Source organism: Ovis canadensis, chromosome 25 (genome assembly GCF_042477335.2).
Source record: "Ovis canadensis isolate MfBH-ARS-UI-01 breed Bighorn chromosome 25, ARS-UI_OviCan_v2, whole genome shotgun sequence".
In the NCBI taxonomy this organism is placed as follows: Eukaryota; Metazoa; Chordata; class Mammalia; order Artiodactyla; family Bovidae; genus Ovis; species Ovis canadensis.
In genome coordinates, this window is record NC_091269.1 from 3,881,875 (window position 1) to 3,898,109 (window position 16,235).

Genomic DNA, 16,235 nt, shown 5'->3' on the forward strand with positions numbered 1-16,235 from the left:
ATTCCAGAGGAACCTGTTTTCCCTGCACTGCCTTGACGTTCAAGCCGAGGATCGACTCCCACCACGTGTGCACGTGGGACAGCACTGTGGGAAAGCCTCGTGGGAAAGACTCGAGGGAAAACCATAGATCCTTTGATCCACGCGGCGGACTGTGTGACACTGCTGCTACCGCCCTGGAGGAAAGCGCAAGTGCATGCCCGCATTCGAGACGAGGACTGACTCCCCTGGGGAGACTCCAGAAGTACCCCAAGATCCATGTCAGCACTGGAGAGGAATCCTCAGGTTCCGGCCCCGACTCCACACAAGGTCTTAGGCCCCGGCATCGACGGGAGCGGAATCCCGAGAGGCCCACGAGGAACTCGCATAGGGACTGGCCTTTCCTGAGGCCACCAGAGCGGGTCCCTGAGGTCCCCGTCGTAAGTCGAGAGCACCTGCCGCAACTCGAGAAAATCCAGGAGGTTTTGCCCTCCAGGCGAGATGAGGCCCATTTCCAATGAGGCTTCTCGAGGCCAATCACGTCTAACCACTGGAACTTCCAAAGGGTCCTTAACACCCTTGCTGCAACTCAAGAAGGTCCCCGACATACCCGTCTCCACTCGAGAGGAAGCACGTGGGGTCCCGCACACATCCAGGGGAGCCCCGTTTCCGCCTCCTAGCTCGAGATGAGGGATCCTTTCCCTGTTTCGTAGGGAAAGAATTCCCGGCGTTCCCGTCGCATCTCAAGAGAAGGCGCTCTCCACAGGAAAGGCGAGAGGAACTCCAGGGTCGTGCCACCATTCCAAGAGTCCCCCAGATGTGTCAGTCCATTCCAGAGGAACCTGTTTTCCCTGCACTGCCTTGACGTTCAAGCCGAGGATAGACTCCCACCACGTGTGCACGTGGGACAGCCCTGTGGGAAAGCCTCGTGGGAAAGCCTCGTGGGAAAGACTCGAGGGAAAACCATAGATCCTTTGATCCACGCGGCGGACTGCGTGACACTGCTGCTACCGCTCTGGAGGAAAGCGCAAGTGCATGCCCGCATTCGAGACGAGGACTGACTCCCCTGGGGAGACTCCAGAAGTACCCCAAGATCCATGTCAGCACTGGAGAGGAATCCTCAGGTTCCGGCCCCGACTCCACACAAGGTCTTAGGCCCCGGCATCGACGGGAGAGGAATCCCGAGAGGCCCCCGAGGAACTCGCATGGGGACTGGCCTTTCCTGAGGCCACCAGAGCGGGTCCCTGAGGTCCCCGTCGTAAGTCGAGAGCACCTGCCGCAACTCGAGAAAATCCAGGAGGTTTTGCCCTCCAGGCGTGATGAGGCCCATTTCCGCTGAGGCTTCTCGAGGCTAATCACGTCTAACCACTGGAACTTCCAAAGGGTCCTTCACACCCTTGCTGCAACTCAAGAAGTTCCCCGACATACCCGTCTCCACTCGAGAGGAAGCACGTGGGTCCCGCACACATCCAGGGGATCCCCGTTTCCGCCTCCTTGCTCGAGATGAGGGATCCTTTCCCTGTTTCGTAGGAAAAGAATTCCCGGCATTCCCGTCGCATCTCAAGAGGAGGCGCTCTCCACAGGAAAGGCGAGAGGAACTCCAGGGTCGTGCCACCATTCCAAGAGTCCCCCAGATGTGTCAGTCCATTCCAGAGGAACCTGTTTTCCCTGCACTGCCTTGACGTTCAAGCCGAGGATCGACTCCCACCACGTGTGCACGTGGGACAGCCCTGTGGGAAAGCCTCGTGGGAAAGCCTCGTGGGAAAGACTCGAGGGAAAACCATAGATCCTTTGATCCACGCGGCAGACTGCGTGACACTGCTGCTACCACTCTGGAGGAAAGCGCAAGTGCATGCCCGCATTCGAGACGAGGACTGACTCCCCTGCCGAGACTCCAGAAGTACCCCAAGATCCATGTCAGCACTGGAGAGGAATCCTCAGGTTCCGGCCCCGACTCCACACAAGGTTTTAGGCCCCGGCATCGACGGGAGAGGAATCCCGAGAGGCCCCCGAGGAACTCGCATGGGGACTGGCCTTTCCTGAGGCCACCAGAGCGGGTCCCTGAGGTCCCCGTCGTAAGTCGAGTGCACTTGCAGCAACTCGAGAAAATCCAGGAGGTTTTGCCCTCCAGGCGAGATGAGGCCCATTTCCGATGAGGCTTCTCGAGGCTAATCACGTCTAACCGCTGGAACTTCCAAAGGGTCCTTCACACCCTTGCTGCAACTCAAGAAGTTCCCCGACATACCCATCTCCACTCGAGAGGAAGCACGTGGGGTCCCGCACACATCCAGGGGAGCCCCGTTTCCGCCTCCTAGCTCGAGATGAGGGATCCTTTCCCTGTTTCGTAGGGAAAGAATTCCCGGCGTTCCCGTCGCATCTCAAGAGGAGGCGCTCTCCACAGGAAAGGCGAGAGGAACTCCAGGGTCGGGCCACCATTCCAAGCGTCCGCCAGATGTGTCAGTCCATTCCAGAGGAACCTGTTTTCCCTGCACTGCCATGACGTTCAAGCCGAGGATCGACTCCCACCACGTGTGCACGTGGGACAGCCCTGTGGGAAAGCCTCGTGGGAAAGCCTCGTGGGAAAGGCTCGAGGGAAAACCATAGATCCTTTGATCCACGCGGCGGACTGCGTGACACTGCTGCTACCGCTCTGGAGGAAAGCGCAAGTGCATGCCCGCATTCGAGACGAGGACTGACTCCCCTGGGAAGACTCCAGAAGTACCCCAAGATCCATGTCAGCACTGGAGAGGAATCCTCAGGTTCCGGCCCCGACTCCACACAAGGTCTTAGGCCCCGGCATCGACGGGAGAGGAATCCCGAGAGGCCCCCGAGGAACTCGCATGGGGACTGGCCTTTCATGAGGCCACCAGAGCGGGTCCCTGTGGTCCCCGTCGTAAGTCGAGAGCACCTGCCGCAACTCGAGAAAATCCAGGAGGAATGCCCTCCAGGCGAGATGAGGCCCATTTCCGCTGAGGCTTCTCGAGGCTAATCACATCTAACCACTGGAACTTCCAAAGGGTCCTTCACACCCTTGCTGCAACTCAAGCAGTTCCGCGACATACCCGTCTCCACTCGAGAGGAAGCAAGTGGGGTCCCGCACACATCGAGGGGAGCCTGGTTTCCGCCTCCTAGCTCGAGATGAGGGATCCTTTCCCTGTTTCGTAGGGAAAGAATTGCCGGCGTTCTCGTCGCACCTCAAGAGGAGGCACTCTCCACAGGAAAGGCGTGAGGAACTCCAGGGTCGTGCCACCATTCCAAGAGTCCCCCAGATGTGTCAGTCCATTCCAGAGGAACCTGTTTTCCTTTCACTGCCTTGACGTTCAAGCCGAGGATTGAATCCCACCACGTGTGCACGTGGGGCAGCCTTGTGGAAAGCCTCGTGGGAAAGCCTCGTGGGAAAGACTCAAGGGAAAACCATAGATCCTTTGATCCACGCGGCGGACTGCGTGACACTGCTGCTACCGCTCTGGAGTAAAGCGCAAGTGCATGCCCGCATTCGAGACGAGGACTGACTCCCCTGGGGAGACTCCAGAAGTACCCCAAGATCCATGTCAGCACTGGAGAGGAATCCTCAGGTTCCGGCCCCGACTCCATACAAGGCCTTAGGCCCCGGCATCGACGGGAGAGGAATCCCGAGAGGCCCCCGAGGAACTCGCATGGGGACTGGCCTTTCCTGAGGCCACCAGAGCGGTTCCCTGAAGTCCCCGTCGTAAGTCGAGAGCACCTGCCGCAACTCGAGAAAATCCAGGAGGTTTTGCCCTCCAGGCGAGATGAGGCCCATTTCCGCTGAGGCTTCTCGAGGCCAATCACATCTAACCACTGGAACTTCCAAAGGGTCCTTCACACCCTTGCTGCAACTCAAGAAGTTCCCCGACATACCCGTCTGCACTCGAGAGGAAGCACGAGGGTCCCGCACACATTCTCGGGAGCCCCGTTTCCGCCTCCTAGCTCGAGATGAGGGATCCGTTCCCTGTTTCGTAGGGAAAGAATTCCCGGCGTTCCCGTCGCATCTCAAGAGGAGGCGCTCTCGACAGGAAAGGCGAGAGGAACTCCAGGGTCATGCCACAATTCCAAGAGTCCCCCAGATGTGTCAGTCTATTCCAGAGGAACCTGTTTTCCCTGCACTGCCTTGACGTTCAAGCCGAGGATCGACTCCCACCACGTGTGCTCGTGTGACAGCCCTGTGGGAAAGCCTCGTGGGAAAGCCTCGTGGGAAAGACTCGAGGGAAAACCATAGATCCTTTGATCCACGCGGCGGACTGCGTGACACTGCTGCTACCGCTCTGGAGGAAAGCGCAAGTGCATGCCAGCATTCGAGACGAGGACTGACTCCCCTGGGGAGACTCCAGAAGTACCCCAAGATCCATGTCAGCACTGGAGAGGAATCCTCAGGTTCCGGCCCCGACTCCACACAAGGTCTTAGGCCCCGGCATCGACGGGAGAGGAATCCCGAGAGGCCCCCGAGGAACTCGCAAGGGGACTGGCCTTTCCTGAGGCCACCAGAGCGGGTCCCTGAGGTCCCCGTCGTAAGTCGAGAGCACCTGCCGCAACTCGAAAAAATCCAGGAGGTTTTGCCCTCCAGGCGAGATGAGGCCCATTTCCGCTGAGGCTTCTCAAGGCTAATCACGTCTAACCACTGGAACTTCCAAAGTGTCCTTCACACCCTTGCTGCAACTCAAGAAGTTCCCCGACATGCCCGTCTCCACTCGAGAGGAAGCACATGGTGTCCCGCACACATCCAGGGGAGCCCCGTTTCCGCCTCCTAGCTCGAGATGAGGGATCCTTTCCCTGTTTCGTAGGGAAAGAATTCCCGGCGTTCCCGTCGCATCTCAAGAGGAGGCGCTCTCCACAGGAAAGGCGAGAGGAGCTCCAGGGTCAAGACACCATTCCAAGCGTCCCCCAGATGTGTCAGTCCATTCCAGAGGAACCTGTTTTCCCTGCACTGCCTTGACGTTCAAGCCGAGCATCGACTCCCACCACGTGTGCACGTGGGACAGCCCTGTGGGAAAGCCTCGTGGGAAAGCCTCGTGGGAAAGACTCGAGGGAAAACCATAGATCCTTTGATCCACGCGGCGGACTTCGTGACACTGCTGCTACCGCTCTGGAGGAAAGCGCAAGTGCATGCCCGCATTCGAGACGAGGACTGACTCCCCTGGGGAGACTCCAGAAGTACCCCAAGATCCATGTCAGCACTGGAGAGGAATCCTCAGGTTCTGGCCCCGACTCCACACAAGGTCTTAGGCCCCGGCATCGACGGGAGAGCAATCCCGAGAGGCCCCCGAGGAACTCGCCTGGGGACTGGCCTTTCCTGAGGCCACCAGAGCGGGTCCCTGAGGTCCCCGTCGTAAGTCGAGAGCACCAGCCGCAACTCGAGAAAATCCAGGAGGTTTTGCCCTCCAGGCGAGATGAGGCCCATTTCCGCTGAGGCTTCCCGAGGCCAATCACATCTAACCACTGGAACTTCCAAAGGGTCCTTCACACCCTTGCTGCAACTCAAGAAGTTCCCCGACATACCCGTCTGCACTCGAGAGGAAGCACGTGGTGTCCCGCACACATCCAGGGGAGCCCCGTATCCGCCTCCTAGCTCGAGATGAGGGATCCTTTCCCTGTTTCGTAGGGAAAGAATTCCCGGCGTTCCCGTCGCATCTCAAGAGGAGGCGCTCTCCACAGGAAAGGCGAGAGGAACTCCAGGGTCGTGCCACCATTACAAGAGTCCCCCAGATGTGTCAGTCCATTCCAGAGGAACCTGTTTTCCCTGCACTGCCTTGACGTTCAAGCCGAGGATCGACTCCCACCACGTGTGCACGTGGGACAGCCCTGTGGGAAAGCCTCGTGGGAAAGCCTCGTGGGAAAGACTCGAGGGAAAACCATAGATCCTTTGATCCACGCGGCGGACTGCGTGACACTGCTGCTACCCCTCTGGAGGAAAGCGCAAGTGCATGCCCGCATTCGAGACGAGGACTGACTCCCCTGCGGAGACTCCAGAAGTACCCCAAGATCCATGTCAGCACTGGAGAGGAATCCTCAGGTTCCGGCCCCGACTCCACACAAGGTCTTAGGCCCCGGCATCGACGGGAGAGCAATCCCGAGAGGCCCCCGAGGAACTCGCCTGGGGACTGGCCTTTCCTGAGGCCACCAGAGCGGGTCCCTGAGGTCCCCGTCGTAAGTCGAGAGCACCTGCGGCAACTCGAGAAAATCCAGGAGGTTTTGCCCTCCAGGCGAGATGAGGCCCATTTCCGCTGAGGCTTCTCGAGGCCAATCACATCTAACCACTGGAACTTCCAAAGGGTCCTTCACACCCTTGCTGCAACTCAAGAAGTTCCCCGACATACCCGTCTCCACTCGAGAGGAAGCACGTGGGGTCCCGCACACATCCAGGGGAGCCCCGTTTCCGCCTCCTAGCTCGAGGTGAGGGATCCTTTCCCTGTTTCGTAGGGAAAGAATTCCCGGCGTTCCCGTCGCATCTCAAGAGGAGGCGCTCTCCACAGGAAAGGCGAGAGGAACTCCAGGGTCGTGCCACCATTCCAAGAGTCCCCCAGATGTGTCAGTCCATTTCAGAGGAACCTGTTTTCCCTGCACTGCCTTGACGTTCAAGCCGAGGATCGACTCCCACCACGTGTGCACGTGGGAGAGCCCTGTGGGAAAGCCTCGTGGGAAAGCCTCGTGGGAAAGACTCGAGGGAAAACCATAGATCCTTTGATCCACGCGGCGGACTGCGTGACAGTGCTGCTACCGCTCTGGAGGAAAGCGCAAGTGCATGCCCGCATTCGAGACGAGGACTGACTCCCCTGGGGAGACTCCAGAAGTACCCCAAGATCCATGTCAGCACTGGAGAGGAATCCTCAGGTTCCGGCCCCGACTCCACACAAGGTCTTATGCCCCGGCATCGACGGGAGAGCAATCCCGAGAGGCCCCCGAGGAACTCGCCTGGGGACTGGCCTTTCCTGAGGCCACCAGAGCGGGTCCCTGAGGTCCCCGTCGTAAGTCGAGAGCACCTGCCGCAACTCGAGAAAATCCAGGAGGTTTTGCCCTCCAGGTGAGATGAGGCCCATTTCCGCTGAGGCTTCTCGAGGCTAATCACGTCTAACCACTGGAACTTCCAAAGGGTCCTTCACACCCTTGCTGCAACTCAAGAAGTTCCCCGACATACCCGTCTCCACTCGAGAGGAAGCACGTGGGGTCCCGCACACATCCAGAGGAGCCCCGTTTCCGCCTCCTAGCTCGAGATGAGGGATCCTTTCCCTGTTTCGTAGGGAAAGAATTCCCGGCGTTCCCGACGCTTCTCAAGAGGAGGCGCTCTCCACAGGAAAGGCGAGAGGAACTCCAGGGTCGTGACACCATTCCAAGAGTCCCCCAGATGTGTCAGTCCATTCCAGAGGAACCTTTTTTCCCTGCACTGCCTTGACGTTCAAGCCGGGGATCGACTCCCACCACGTGTGCACGTGGGACAGCCCTGTGGGAAAGCCTCGTGGGAAAGTCTCGTGGGAAAGACTCGAGGGAAAATCATAGATCCTTTGATCCACGCGGGGGACTGCGTGACACTGCTGCTACCGCTCTGGAGGAAAGCGCAAATGCATGCCCGCATTCCAGACGAGGACTGACTCCCCTGGGGAGACTCCAGAAGTACCCCAAGATCCATGTCAGCACTGGAGAGGAATCCTCAGGTTCCGGCCCCGACTCCACACAAGGTCTTAGGCCCCTGCATCGACGGGAGAGGAATCCCGAGAGGCCCCCGAGGAACTCGCATGGGGACTGGCCTTTCCTGAGGCCACCAGAGCGGTTCCCTGAGGTCCCCGTCGTAAGTCGAGAGCACCTGCCGCAACTCGAGAAAATCCAGGAGGTTTTGCCCTCCAGGCGAGATGAGGCCCATTTCCGCTGAGGCTTCTCGAGGTCAATCACATCTAACCACTGGAACTTCCAAAGGGTCCTTCACACCATTGCTGCAACTGAAGAGGTTCCCCGACATACCCGTCTCCACTCGAGAGGAAGCACGTGGGGTCCCGCCACATCCAGGGGAGCCCCGTTTCCGCCTCCTAGCTCGAGATGAGGGATCCTTTCCCTGTTTCGTAGGGAAAGAATTCACGGCGTTCCCGTCGCATCTCAAGAGGAGGCGCTCTCCACAGGAAAGGCGAGAGGAACTCCAGGGTCGTGCCACCATTCCAAGAGTCCCCCAGATGTGTCAGTCCATTCCAGAGGAACCTGTTTTCCCTGCACTGCCTTGACGTTCAAGCCGAGGATCGACTCCCACCACGTGTGCACGTGGGACAGCCCTGTGGGAAAGCCTCGTGGGAAAGCCTCGTGGGAAAGACTCGAGGGAAAACCATAGATCCTTTGATCCACGCGGCGGACTGCGTGACACTGCTGCTACCGCTCTGGAGGAAAGCGCAAGTGCATGCCCGCATTCGAGACGAGGACTGACTCCCCTGGGGAGACTCCAGAAGTACCCCAAGATCCATGTCAGCACTGGCGAGGAATCCTCAGGTTCCGGCCCCGACTCCACACAAGGTCTTAGGCCCCGGCATCGACGGGAGAGCAATCCCTAGAGGCCCCCGAGGAACTCGCCTGGGGACTGGCCTTTCCTGAGGCCACCAGAGCGGGTCCCTGAGGTCCCCGTGGTAAGTCGAGAGCACCTGCCGCAACTCGAGAAAATCCAGGAGGTTTTGCCCTCCAGGCGAGATGAGGCCCATTTCCGCTGAGACTTCTCGAGGCTAATCACGTCTAACCACTGGAACTTCCAAAGGGTCCTTCACACCCTTGCTGCAACTCAAGAAGTTCCCCGACATACCCGTCTCCACTCGAGAGGAAGCACGTGGGGTCCCGCACACATCCAGAGGAGCCCCGTTTCCGCCTCCTAGCTCGAGATGAGGGATCCTTTCCCTGTTTCTTAGGGAAAGAATTCCCGGCGTTCCCGTCGCATCTCAAGAGGAGGCGCTCTCCACAGGAAAGGCGAGAGGAACTCCAGGGTCGTGCCACCATTCCAAGAGTCCCCCAGATGTGTCAGTCCATTCCAGAGGAACCTGTTTTCCCTGCACTGCCTTGACGTTCAAGCCGAGGATCGACTCCCACCACGTGTGCACGTGGGACAGCCCTGTGGGAAAGCCTCGTGGGAAAGCCTCGTGGGAAAGACTCGAGGGAAATCCATAGATCCTTTGATCCACGCGGCGGACTGCGTGACACTGCTGCTACCGCTGTGGAGGAAAGCACAAGTGCATGCCCGCATTCGAGACGAGGACTGACTCCCCTGGGGAGACTCCAGAAGTACCCCAAGATCCATGTCAGCACTGGAGAGGAATCCTCAGGTTCCGGCCCCGACTCCACACAAGGTCTTAGGCCCCGGCATCGACGGGAGAGGAATCCCGAGAGGCCCCCGAGGAACTCGCATGGGGACTGGCCTTTCCTGAGGCCACCAGAGCGGGTCCCTGAGGTCCCCGTCGTAAGTCGAGAGCACCTGCCGCAACTCGAGAAAATCCAGGAGGTAGTGCCCTCCAGGCGAGATGAGGCCCATTTCCGCTGAGGCTTCTCGAGGCCAATGACATCTAACCACTGGAACTTCCAAAGGGTCCTTCACACCCTTGCTGCAACTCAAGAAGTTCCCCGACATACCCGTCTCTACTCGAGAGGAAGCACCTGGTGTCCCGCACACATCCAGGTGAGCCCCGTTTCCACCTCCTAGCTCGAGATGAGGGTTCCTTTCCCTGTTTCGTAGGGAAAGAATTCCCGGCGTTCCCGTCGCATCTCAAGAGGAGGCGCTCTCCACAGGAAAGGCGAGAGGAACTCCAGGGTCATGCCACCATTCCAAGAGTCCCCCAGATGTGTCAGTCCATTCCAGAGGAACCTGTTTTCCCTGCACTGCCTTGACGTTCAAGCCGAGGATCGACTCCCACCACGTGTGCACGTGGGACAGCCCTGTGGGAAAGCCTCGTGGGAAAGCCTCGTGGGAAAGGCTCTAGGGAAAAACATACATCCTTTAATCCACGCGGCGGACTGCGTGACACTGCTGCTACCGCTCTGGAGGAAAGCGCAAGTGCATGCCCGCATTCGAGACGAGGACTGACTCCCCTGGGGAGACTCCAGAAGTACCCCAAGATCCATGTCAGCACTGGAGAGGAATCCTCAGGTTCCGGCCCCGACTCCACACAAGGTCTTAGGCCCCGGAATCGACGGGAGAGGAATCCCGAGACGCCCCCGAGGAACTCGCATGGGGACTGGCCATTCCTGAGGCCACCAGAGCGGGTCCCTGAGGTCCCCGTCGTAAGTCGAGAGCACCTGCCGCAACTCGAGAAAATCCAGGAGGTTTTGCCCTCCAGGCGAGATGAGGCCCATTTCCGCTGAGGCTTCTCGAGGCTAATCACGTCTAACCACTGGAACTTCCAAAGGGTCCTTCACACCCTTGCTGCAACTCAAGAAGTTCCCCGACATACCCGTCTCCACTCGAGAGGAAGCACGTGGGGTCCCGCACACATCCAGAGGAGCCCCGTTTCCGCCTCCTAGCTCGAGATGAGGGATCCTTTCCCTGTTTCGTAGGGAAAGAATTCCCGCCGTTCCCGTCGCATCTCAAGAGGAGGCGCTCTCCACAGGAAAGGCGAGAGGAACTCCAGGGTCGTGACACCATTCCAAGAGTCCCCCAGATGTGTCAGTCCATTCCAGAGGAACCTGTTTTCCCTGCACTGCCTTGACGTTCAAGCCGAGGATCGACTCCCACCACGTGTGCACGTGGGACAGCCCTGTGGGAAAGCCTCGTGGGAAAGCCTCGTGGGAAAGACTCGAGGGAAATCCATAGATCCTTTGATCCACGCGGCGGACTGCGTGACACTGCTGCTACCGCTGTGGAGGAAAGCACAAGTACATGCCCGCATTCGAGACGAGGACTGACTCCCCTGGGGAGATTCCAGAAGTACCCCAAGATCCATGTCAGCACTGGAGAGGAATCCTCAGGTTCCGGCCCCGACTCCACACAAGGTCTTAGGCCCCGGCAGCGACGGGAGAGGAATCCCGAGAGGCCCCCGAGGAACTCGCATGGGGACTGGCCTTTCCTGAGGCCACCAGAGCGGGTCCCTGAGGTCCCCATCGTAAGTCGAGAGCACCTGCCGCAACTCGAGAAAATCCAGGAGGTTTTTCCCTCCAGGCGAGATGAGGCCCATTTCCGCTGAGGCTTCTCGAGGCCAATCACATCTAACCACTGGAACTTCCAAAGGGTCCTTCACACCCTTGCTGCAACTCAAGAAGTTCCCCGACATACCCGTCTCTACTCGAGAGGAAGCACCTGGTGTCCCGCACACATCCAGGTGAGCCCCGTTTCCACCTCCTAGCTCGAGATGAGGGTTCCTTTCCCTGTTTCGTAGGGAAAGAATTCCCGGCGTTCCCGTCGCATCTCAAGAGGAGGCGCTCTCCACAGGAAAGGCGAAAGGAACTCCAGGGTCATGCCACCATTCCAAGAGTCCCCCAGATGTGTCAGTCCATTCCAGAGGAACCTGTTTTCCCTGCACTGCCTTGACGTTCAAGCCGAGGATCGACTCCCACCACGTGTGCACGTGGGACAGCCCTGTGGGAAAGCCTCGTGGGAAAGCCTCGTGGGAAAGGCTCCAGGGAAAAACATACATCCTTTGATCCCCGCGGCGGACTGCGTGACACTGCTGCTACCGCTCTGGAGGAAAGCGCAAGTGCATGCCCGCATTCGAGACGAGGACTGACTCCCCTGGGGAGACTCCAGAAGTACCCCAAGATCCATGACAGCACTGGAGAGGAATCCTCAGGTTCCGGCCCCGACTCCACACAAGGTCTTAGGCCCCGGAATCGACGGGAGAGGAATCCCGAGACGCCCCCGAGGAACTCGCATGGGGACTGGCCTTTCCTGAGGCCACCAGAGCGGGTCCCTGAGGTCCCCGTCGTAAGTCGAGAGCACCTGCCGCAACTCGAGAAAATCCAGGAGGTTTTGCCCTCCAGGCGAGATGAGGCCCATTTCCGCTGAGGCTTCTCGAGGCCAATCACATCTAACCACTGGAACTTCCAAAGGGTCCTTCACACCATTGCTGCAACTCAAGAAGTTCCCCGACATACCCGTCTCCACTCGAGAGGAAGCACGTGCGGTCCCGCACACATCCAGGGGAGCCCCGTTTCCGCCTCCTAGCTCGAGATGAGGGATCCTTTCCCTGTTTCGTAGGGAAAGAATTCCCGGCGTTACCGTCGCATCTCAAGAGGAGGCGTTCTCCACAGGAAAGGCGAGAGGAACTCCAGGGTCGTGACTCCATTCCAAGAGTCCCCCAGATGTGTCAGTCCATTTCAGAGGAACCTGTTTTCCCTGCACTGCCTTGACGTTCAAGCCGAGGATTGACTCCCACCACGTGTGCACGTGGGAGAGCCCTGTGGGAAAGCCTGGTGGGAAAGCCTCGTGGGAAAGACTCGAGGGAAAACCATAGATCCTTTGATCCACGCGGCGGACTGCGTGACACTGCTGCTACCACTCTGGAGGAAAGCGCAAGTGCATGCCCGCATTCGAGACGAGGACTGACTCCCCTGGGGAGACTCCAGAACTACCCCAAGATCCATGTCAGCACTGGAGAGGAATCCTCAGGTTCCGGCCCCGACTCCACACAAGGTCTTAGGCCCCGGCATCGACGGGAGAGGAATCCCGAGAGGCCCCCGAGGAACTCGCATGGGGACTGGCCTTTCCTGAGGCCACCAGAGCGGGTCCCTGAGGTCCCCGTCGTAAGTCGAGAGCACCTGCCGCAACTCGAGAAAATCCAGGAGGTTTTGCCCTCCAGGCGAGATGAGGCCCATTTCCGCTGAGGCTTCTCGAGGCCAATCACATCTAACCACTGGAACTTCCAAAGGGTCCTTCACACCATTGCTGCAACTCAAGAAGTTCCCCGACATACCCGTCTGCACTCGAGAGGAAGCACGTGGTGTCCCGCACACATCCAGGGGAGCCCCGTTTCCGCCTCCTAGCTCGAGATGAGGGATCCTTTCCCTGTTTCGTAGGGAAAGAATTCCCGGCGTTCCCGTCGCATCTCAAGAGGAGGCACTCTCCACAGGAAAGGCGAGAGGAACTCCAGGGTCGTGCCACCATTCCAAGAGTCCCCCAGATGTGTCAGTCCATTCCAGAGGAACCTGTTTTCCCTGCACTGCCTTGACGTTCAAGCCGAGGATCGACTCCCACCACGTGTGCACGTGGGACAGCCCTGTGGGAAAGCCTCGTGGGAAAGCCTCGTGGGAAAGACTCGAGGGAAAACCATAGATCCTTTGATCCACAAGGCGGACTGCGTGACACTGCTGCTACCGCTCTGGAGGAAAGCGCAAGTGCATGCCCGCATTCGAGAGGAGGACTGACTCCCCTGGGGAGACTCCAGAAGTACCCCAGATCCATGTCAGCACTGGAGAGGAATACTCAGGTTCCGGCCCCGACTCCACACAAGGTCTTAGGCCCCGGCATCGACGGGAGAGGAATCCCGAGAGGCCCCCGAGGAACTCGCATGGGGACTGGCCTTTCTTGAGGCCACCAGAGCGGGTCCCTGAGGTCCCCGTCGTAAGTCGAGAGCACCTGCCGCAACTCGAGAAAATCCAGGAGGTTTTGCCCTCCAGGCGAGATGAGGCCCATTTCCGCTGAGGCTTCTCGAGGCCAATCACGTCTAACCACTGGAACTTCCAAAGGGTCCTTCACACCCTTGCTGCAACTCAAGAGGTTCCCCGACATACCCGTCTCCACTCGAGAGGAAGCACGTGGGGTCCCGCACACATCCAGGGGAGTCCTGTTTCCGCCTCCTAGCTCGAGATGAGGGATCCTTTCCCTGTTTCGTAGGGAAAGAATTCCCGGCGTTCCCGTCGCATCTCAAGAGGAGGCGCTCTCCACAGGAAAGGCGAGAGGAACTCCAGGATCGTGCCACCATTCCAAGAGTCCCCCAGATGTGTCAGTCAATTCCAGAGGAACCTGTTTTCCCTGCACTGCCTTGAGGTTCAAGCCAAGGATCGACTCCCACCACGTGTGCACGTGGGACAGCCCTGTGGGAAAGCCTCGTGGGAAAGACTCGAGGGAGAACCATAGATCCTTTGATCCACGCGGCAGACTGCGTGACACTGTTGCTACCGCTCTGGAGGAAAGCGCAAGTGCATGCCCGCATTCGAGACGAGGACAGACTCCCCTGGGGAGACTCCAGAATTACCCCAAGATCCATGTCAGCACTGGAGAGGAATCCTCGGGTTCCGGCCCCAACTCCACACAAGGTCTTAGGCCACGGTATCGACGGGAAAGGAATCCCGAGAGGCCCCCGAGGAAATCTCATGGGGACTGGCCTTTCCTGAGGCCACCAGAGCGGGTCCCTGAGGTCCCCGTCGTAAGTCGAGAGCACCTGCCGCAACTCGAGAAAATCCAGGAGGTTTTGCCCTCCAGGCGAGATGAGGCCCATTTCCGCTGAGGCTTCTCGAGGCCAATCACATCTAACCACTGGAACTTCCAAAGGGTCCTTCACACCCTTGCTGCAACTCAAGAAGTTCCCCGACATACCCGTCTCCACTCGAGAGGAAGGACGTAGGGTCCCGCACACATCCAGGGGAGCCCCCTTTCCACCTCCTAGCTCGAGATGAGGGATCCTTTCCCTGTTTCGTAGCGAAAGAATTCCCGGCGTTCCCGTCGCATCTCAAGAGGAGGCGCTCTCCACAGGAAAGGCGAGAGGAACTCCAGGGTCGTGCCACCATTCCAAGAGTCCCCCAGATGTGTCAGTCCATTCCAGAGGAACCTGTTTTCCCTGCACTGCCTTGACGTTCAAGCCGAGGATCGACTCCCACCACGTGTGCACGTGGGACAGCCCTGTGGGAAAGCCTCGTGGGAAAGTCTCTTGGGAAAGACTCGAGGGAAAACCATAGATCCTTTGATCCACGCGGCGGACTGCGTGACACTGCTGCTACCGCTCTGGAGGAAAGCGCAAGTGCATGCCCGCATTCGAGACGAGGACTGACTCCCCTGGGGAGACTCCAGAAGTACCCCAAGATCCATGTCAGCACTGGAGAGGAATCCTCAGGTTCCGGCCCCGACTCCACACAAGGTCTTAGGCCCCGGATCGACGGGAGAGGAATCCCGAGAGGCCCCCGAGGAACTCGCATGGGGTCTGGCCTTTCCTGAGGCCACCAGAGCGGGTCCCTGAGGTCCCCGTCGTAAGTCGAGAGCACCTGCCGCAACTCGAGAAAATCCAGGAGGTTTTGCCCTCCAGGCGAGATGAGGCCCATTTCCGCTGAGGCTTCTCGAGGCCAATCACATCTAACCACTGGAACTTCCAAAGGGTCCTTCACACCATTGCTGCAACTCAAGAAGTTCCCCGACATACCCGTCTCCACTCGAGAGGAAGGACGTGGGGTCCCGCACACATCCAGGGGAGCCCCGTTTCCGCCTCCTAGCTCGAGATGAGGGATCCTTTCCCTGTTTCGTAGGGAAAGAATTCCCGGCGTTACCGTCGCATCTCAAGAGGAGGCGTTCTCCACAGGAAAGGCGATTGGAACTCCAGGGTCATGCCACCATTCCAAGAGTCCCCCAGATGTGTCAGTCCATTCCAGAGGAACCTGTTTTCCCTGCACTGCCTTGACATTCAAGCCAAGGATCGACTCCCACCACGTGTGCACGTGGGACAGCCCTGTGGGAAAGCCTCGTGGGAAAGCCTCGTGGGAAAGACTCGAGGGAAAACCATAGATCCTTTGATCCACGCGGCGGACTGCGTGACACTGCTGCTACCGCTCTGGAGGAAAGCGCAAGTGCATGCCCGCATTCGAGACGAGGACTGACTCCCCTGGGGAGACTCCAGAAGTACCCCAAGATCCATGTCAGCACTGGAGAGGAATCCTCAGGTTCCGGCCCCGACTCCACACAAGGTCTTAGGCCCCGGCATCGATGGGAGAGGAATCCCGAGACGCCCCCGAGGAACTCGCATGGGGACTGGCCTTTCCTGAGGCCACCAGAGCGGGTCCCTGAGGTCCCCGTCGTAAGTCGAGAGCACCTGCCGCAACTCGAGAAAATCCAGGAGGTTTTGCCCTCCAGGCGAGATGAGGCCCATTTCCGCTGAGGCTTCTCGAGGCCAATCACTTCTAACCACTGGAACTTCCAAAGTGTCCTTCACACCATTGCTGCAACTCAAGAAGTTCCCCGACATACCCGTCTCCACTCGAGAGGAAGCACGTGGGGTCCCGCACACATCCAGGGGAGCCCCGTTTCCGCCTCCTAGCTCGAGATGAGGGATCCTTTCCCTGTTTCGTAGGGAAAGAATTCCCGGCGTTCCCGT